This window comes from Coenobita brevimanus, chromosome 31 (genome assembly GCF_032717465.1).
Source record: "Coenobita brevimanus isolate Jiangsu-jjx chromosome 31, ASM3271746v2, whole genome shotgun sequence".
Lineage (NCBI taxonomy): Eukaryota > Metazoa > Arthropoda > Malacostraca > Decapoda > Coenobitidae > Coenobita > Coenobita brevimanus.
In genome coordinates this window covers 19521398-19529231 of record NC_136984.1, presented here as the reverse complement: position 1 = coordinate 19529231, position 7834 = coordinate 19521398, and positions in this window count along the sequence as shown.

The window sequence follows — 7834 nt, the reverse complement described above, 5'->3', positions numbered from 1 at the left end:
TGTTCGTCCTGTGCCATTGAAACCAATGCCTGTAATCTCTGAACCGTTCGAGAGAGTAGCAGTTGACATTGTTGGGCCAATCTCCCCTAGGGCAAGTGACAGATAAAGGTATATCCTCACTATTGTTGATTTCAGCACACGGTGGCCTGAAGCCATGGCCCTTAAGAATATAGAGGCTGTCACTGTTGCTGAGGCATTGATTGAAGTGTTCTGTCGTGTAGGTATCCCCAAAGAGGTCTTAAGCGACGGGGGTTTGCAGTTCACCACTGCAGTGATGAACGAAGCTTTCAGGTTGTTGTCCATCAGAGGCCTGCGAACTACGCCTTATCATCCCATGTGCAATGGGCTGTGTGAGAGGTTCAATGGGACTCTCAAAAAGATGTTAAAGCGCATGGCCGCCGAATAGCCAAAGGAATAGTCGCGGTTCATTGCTCCTCTTCTATTTACTTATCAAGAAGCCCCACAGCATTCCTTGAAGTTCTCACCTTTTGAACTGGTGTATGCAAGGTCGGTCCGTGGACCACTTCAAGTCCTTCATGAGTTATGGGACGATGAAGAACCCGACCCTGAAGTCAAGACCACCTACACCTATGTCCTTGATCTAGCTGACCGCCTCCAGTCGACGTGCGAGTTAGCTAAGGAAGAATTGATCAAGGCGCATGAAGTTCAGAAAGCCTATTATGATAAGAAGGCAAAACTTTGGAAGTTTAGTCTAGGCGATAAGTGCTTGGTGATACTCTCCACTGCCCAGAACAAGTTGCTGGCACAGTGGAAGGGTCCATTTGATGTAGTAGAGCGCAATTCAGACCTCAACTACATAATTCAGATAGAGAATCTTCACAGAAGGTTCCATGTTAACATGTTGAAGGCTTATCATGAGTCAAACCCCGAGGAGACTGGCCTACGAGTACATGATGATAGTGACCAGCCCCTGGAAGACACCAGGGCAGCCGTGGTGATCCAAGCTGATGACCATGATGACGAGCCCTTAACCGTTCAGTCCTGTCAGGAAGAGACTGTCGGAGATGTTTTACTTAACAATGACTTAGCATTAACCCGCCGCGTCCCGGAGACGTGAATTCACGTCCTCACATGATGTGCACTCATATCCTGGAGACGTGAATTAATGTGGCAACATTGCAAGGTCCCTAATTTGCACAATTTTCAATTTTCGCGAGTGATTTCGCGAGTGATTTTTGGCACGTATACACGGGACACCATCCTCTATTCCTCCACAAGATGGCAAGCAGGGACAATGCCTTACACCACATAACCTTTCCCCCCCCCTTGCACGCCATTGTCTCGGCAATTCACCTGTTACCAGTGACCTGGCCAATAAAGACATTCAGGGCTAGAGTGATTCCCCAATCGATGACAATGTGGAGGACAAAGTTTACATAGCATTAGAGGAAGAAACAGTCGGAAATGATTATCAGGTAATGTGGGAGAAAAAGGTAATGAATGGTGATGAGTTAGTGAGTGAAACAATGCTTATAATGCCTATACTACTGTTTGAAAACCAATATACTCTTGTACTACATATAAATTCGTACCAAGTAAATAAATAAATACTGTTTATGAGTAGATAAAACAGTTATCCTCCCCTAGAACTCGTTTTCTTTGGTGCCAGCCTGTTAGAAAACCCAGTCAGGTAAGGAGGTACTCGTACCTAGATCGAGTATTTTAAACCTCAGGTGAGCGATTTCTCTATGAATTTTCGACATTCTCTCCAAAAGCGGATGTTTGAGCCAAAAAAAAAAAAAGGTCCAAAAATGTTGGAACTGGGGCGTACCACTGCCCAGAAAATGCCCGGATGGGGCGGGTTAAGTGATCAGAATGCCATAAAATCACTGCTCTGTCAGTATGCTGATGTCTTCTCTGACCAACCTAGACTCGCAAAGGTTGATTGTCACAAAATTGAGTTGACTTGCAATACTCCCATAAAAGTTAAGCCATATCCGATTCCCATGCGACTACTGGACACAGTAGACAACGAAATTGCTGACATGGAGACTGCAGGTATTACTGAAAAGTCCTCATCTCCTTACTGCAGTCCAATGGTAGTAGTTCGCAAGAAAGATGGCGGAGTCAGGATTTGTGGCGACTATAGGAGGCTAAATGCAATCACCAAAGTGGATGCTGAGCCAATGGGTGGCTGAATCGGTAGAGAGGCGGCATGCAGTCCTGAGGGACCCAGGTTCGAATCCCAGCTGGGGCAAGGAACTGTTTAAGGATTTGAATTTCATAAAAGCAGACTTTCCTGATCTACCAGATGACCCGCCAACATGTAAAAATACTCCCGCTAATACCAGTCCGCTAATACCAGTCCTGTATGAGACAGCCCTAGGATGTATTCATTATGGATGGTGGGTATTAGCACCGAAGTGGTGACATGTAGAAAGGTGTATGGTAGGTAGGAGGACTCCTGGGCCTCGAGAGCAGGCTGTGAAGCCTATGCCCAGAGTTGGACACATAAAAAAAATATATATATATTGCCATCTTCTCCAAGCTGGCAGGGTTACAATATTTCACAAAGCTCTATTTGGCGCAGGGATTCTTTCACATTCCTACCTTCACCCCGAGAACCGTCAGTTCACTGCCTTTGCTACTCCTAGGGGGTTGTATCAGTATAAAGTCCTTCCATTTGGACTTACCAATTCCCCAGCAGTATTCAATCGTGCCATGAGACAAGTGCTCCACGGTATTATAGGAGTTGAGATGTTCGTTGATAATATCCTTGTTCATTCTGCCACGTTGGAGGAGCACCTCAGACTCTTGGAAATTGTCCTCTGTAGACTTCAGAGATTCAACATGACTGTGAAGCCTAGCACGTGTAAAATTGCTCACAGTGAGGTGGAGTTCCTCGGACAAATTGTTGGCAACAATTGCTGCAGGTGTGAGGGTGAGAAGATTAGGAAAGTTAGAGAAGCCACGAGACCCGTGACCAAGAAACAGGTTAGGACATTCCTTGGCCTAGTGGAGTATTGTAGGACCTTTATCCCCAACTTTGCTCTTATTGCTCAATCGTTGTACGAGATGCTTCAAAAACATGCTCCAAACAGCATTGAATGGGGAGAAGCGTAAGACAGATCTTTACCGCCCTTAAAAATATGCTGTGTAAGGAGCCTATCTTGCAGTTCCCTGATTCCAACAAACCTTTCATACTGCGCACTGATGCTTCACAAGATGGAGTAGGAGCCGTATTAATGCAGGAATCAGAAGGTGGAATTTTCCCAGTGGCATACCACAGCCGTAAGCTAAAACCCGCCGAGAGGAATTACAGTACTGTTGAGAAGGAACTCTTGGCCGTGGTTGATGGTGTTAAGAAATATAACTATTATTTATATGGGGCACCATTCACTCTGGAAACTGATCATATGCCACTCACTAGTCTTAGCACGACCAAGACGGCTAATGCAAGATTGACACGCTGGACACTGTATTTGCAGCAGTTTAACCTTGTTGTGAGATACATCAAGGGAAGTGACAATGTAGGCGCAGACCTGATGTCCTGCCTACTAGGTGATAACAAACATGGGTCCCATTAGCGAATTGCAGCGTTTGATGTCCTGCACAAACGCCCAGTCTTTTCGCTAATTAGGTAGAAGGTTTAATCAGTAAACTGGGTTCCATTACCAAATCGCAGCGTTTGATGGCCTGCATGGATGCCCAGTCTTTTCGCTCATGACCATGTTCCCTGGTTAATTTAGTGAATTGCAACATTTGATGTCTTGCGCAAATGCCCAGTTTTTTCGCTAATTAGGTATAAGGTTTAACCAGTAAACTGGGTTCCATTAGAGAATCGCAGCATTTGATTTCCTGCACAGACGTCCAGTCTAAAGCTCATGACCACGTTCCATGGTTAATTTAGCGAATTGCAGCGTTTGATGTCCTGCACAAACGCCCAGTCTTTTCGCTAATTAGGTATAAGGTTTAACCAGTAAACTGGGTTCCATTAGAGAATCGCAGCATTTGATTTCCTGCACAGACGTCCAGTCTAAAGCTCATGACCACGTTCCATGGTTAATTTAGCGAATTGCAACGCTTGATGTCCTGCACAGACACCCAGTCTTTTCACTCATGACCACATTCCCTAGTTAATAACGTAAATAGTGTACTTTTTGTAAAATAAGTACTGATTGCTAGGCAGAGAGAGAGAAATGACACTTTTGATGCTACACCTTAATTGCTTTTGCAGGTCCAGCTGGTGGGTGCAGCATTGCCGTGCAGAACAGCTGATCATCCCTGATGCATGCTGCTGCCTCTTCTCTTCTGCCTCATCGTCATCATTTACTATTGATTTGCATTATGTAATTTTACACGTAAGTACAGTTACACCACAATTGTCACACCTACACCATGTATTAAATACATCACGCTACATTACAATTAGTTGTTAATGTAAATGTAGCGAACTTTTCGCTCAGTTTGTCCTGAGTACAGGATTTTTCACCGTCGTCACAGAGTTTTTTCCTCAAGCTTGCCTCTTTTAACGTAAATACAAGGTTTTTTGCTCACTGGCGAATGCGACTTTCTCCTGCAGCAGGATAGCACACACACCACAGTGTGAATCTTGTGCGACTGAGTTAGGATTTATATGTATGTATATTGAATTTTTTTTTTTCCTGAAGGAAAAAAAAATTGATTTTAATGGGGCGTAATGTCACGAATTGGCGCAATTCTCTATCTAAATAAACTCATGACATTGACTTTTGGTGGGAAACTGCGAATTCTAGTGAATTCCCAATAAGTATCACTCAGTCAACCGTCCCCGTATTCACCCAATTGGGAGTGTTTTCAGAATATTTTTCACTGCTTTATAAGTGATTGTCCTTGCATGCGACATTGGTGCTTTCACTGAGTGATTTGTTATGGGCATGTATCCCTTGCATAAATACCGTTACCCATTAGCAAGAGCACGGGCGACACTCGCCCTTCTCTCATAATTTGAACCAGTCAGGATTAAAACGCTGATGAGTGCAAGTTCGTTTGGGCCCAGTGTGGAGCAGTGCCGGCGTTGTCCGGCGAGTTCCTGAATCTCCACTTAGACAGTGATTTGGTGTAAAGGTTCAACGTGTGTGGCAGCGTCCTTCCTAAGTAACGACGTCCAGTTCATTCCGCTCAGCCCCCTTTTCTGACCAGTATTTTCCATTCGTTCTTTCTAGGCGTAAGAGTTTTGCTTTTGAGTGAGCAAGTGAGTGTGTTCTTATTTCTAAATTCATTTGAGACTCATGTAACGTAAAATTTGTTTAATTGTAATTAATAAATTCACAGTTCTTTTCTCCTGAGCTTAATGTATAAACTCGTGTTTTACTTTTCCACATTAAGTTTATTTTACTTACCGCTCCTAGTTTGCATAATGCTTTGCATTATTCATACCTGGTTCTTAGGCCAGTCCTTTTTCATCAAACTTAAATCAGTTGTGCCAACTTGGAGTTAATGCATCAGCAAAAACCTATTTATCATTCATAGCATTATTTATTGATTGTCAGGTATGGAGTCACTTTCTCAAAAGGCTAGCAGTACTAATAAACAGCATTTGTGAGTATTTAGTCTCTGCTTTGTACTGCTGAGAAAATAATTAAATTCTCGTCCTTAAAGAATCGACGAAGTAAGCCAGCATAAAGTAATCATTGCTTGATTTTCACAAGTCAATTCTTTGTCCCTGTTCTCAACACATTTAAAGTATTATTGAATATTATTCTTTAATACTGTATATTCACAAAAACCTCGTGACAGTCAGAAAGAGGGAAGTGATGGAGGAACAGCACTGGAATCGTCTAAGGTGGAACTGAGGAGAAAGCCTAAATGAGTGTTCTGTTCTATCAATATAGTAGAAGAAATAGATATAGATCCAACAGAGTGGAAAAGAGGAGAGAAGGATGATGAGGTAAAGCTGTTAGAAAGGTTTTTGGCAAGGTGCCAGAAGGAGCAGAAAGAATTCGATTTGGAGAGTTCAGAGCATTTACTATGAATGAAATTATTTTTAGCAGAGCAATTATCACGCTTAGCACGATTCCGGGCAAAAACAACATTAGAGTTGAGATTCAGGAGCAGGTTTGTTCCCAGTCTTCTTGTGGACAGCATTAGAACAGGCGTGAATAACCCGTCACGTCCCGAGGTTTTCCTCACCTCCGACATCTCCCAGTCCCGAGGTATTTTTGAAAAATTTTTTTTTGGCTAAAACCTTCGCTTTTGGTGAGAAACATCGAATATTCATAGAGAAATCGCTCACCTGAGGTTTAAAATACCCAATCCAGGTAGGAGTTCCTCCTTACCTGACTGGGTTTTCTAACATGCTGGCACCAAAGAAAACGAGTTCTATGGGAGGGTAACTATTTTATCCACTCATAAACGGTATTTATTTATTTGCTTGGTACGAATGTATATGTAGTAAGAGGGTATATTGGTTTTCAAGCAGTAATAAAGGCATTATAAGCATTGTTTCACTCACTAACTAATCACCATACCTGACCTTTTTTTGCCACATTACCTGATCATTATTTCTGGCTGTTTCTTCTTCTAATGCTATGTAAACATTGTCCTCCACATTGTCATCGATTGGGGAATCACTCTGGCCCTGAATATCTTTAATAGCCAGGTCACAGGTAACAGGTCCATTGCCGAGACAATGGCATGAGGGGGGGAGGGGGGAGATTATGCGGTGTAAGGCATTGTTCCTGCTTGGCATCTTGTAGAGGAATAGAGGAAGGTGTCCCGTGTATATATACGAAAAATCACGCGCGAAAATTGAAAATTGTGCAAATTAGGGACCTTGCAATTGCACGACGTACTGGTATGTCGCCGGGACTGGCAAATGCAAATCATTGCAACGTACCCATACGTTGACGGGACGGGGAGGGTTAAACCATTTTTTTTTTCATTAGTCAAAGGATATGAGAAGGGAATGTATGCTTCCATGCTCGAAAGAATAGCCTCCGTAAATGCACAAGGCACACTCAGATGGCTCTCGGCCATGTAAGCAATAATCATTCCACGGAAAGTCAAAGAAGTACTGTCTGAGGGCCTCCCAATAAGCAGCTCCAAAGTGCCACAGTCACAGCTTCTTTAATGTACAGCTTAGAAGGTCATTGAAGAATAGAAAGAAATGAGTTGGTGATATGACAGAGCCCTGAGGAACACCAGTATTGATAGTTCTAAGAGAAGAACAGTGGCTGCCTATGACAGCAGCTAAAGAACGATCAGAAAGGAAGTTAGAGATGAAAACATGGAAAGAACGAAAGAAACCGTGAGAGGGCAGCTTGGAAATTAAAGATTTATGCCAGACTTGATCAAAAGCCATTGAGATGTCAAATGCAATGGCAAGCTTTCGCCAAAGTCCCGAAAGGAAGATGACCAGGAGCCTGAAGGGAAAATGAGATGACTGCCAGTTGAGCCTTCCTGGCGGAACCCATACTGACAATCGAAAAGAAGGCTATGATAGGAAGTGTGCTTTTTTTTTTTTTTTTTAAGAATAGATTCAAAAATTTAAGAGTTACAAAATGTTAAAGTAATGGGGCGATAGTTCGAGAGCTGGGAACGGTCACTCTTCTTTAGGAGGGGATGAATGAGAACTACATGCAAGAAGGAAGTGTGCAAGTTGACAGACAAAGGTGATAAGAGTTAACCTAGGCAAGATATAAGCACAGCAGCTCAGTTTTTGAGGACAACTATAGGGACCTCATTAGGCTCATATTCTTTGTTAGTACTGAGGTCAGTGACGGCAGAAAGCACATGAACTGAAGAACTTTTAATGTTAGCTAAAAGGAAGTCGGAGAGGGAAAGTGATGGAGGAACAGCACCGAAATCGTCTAACGTGGAATTGGTGGAGGAA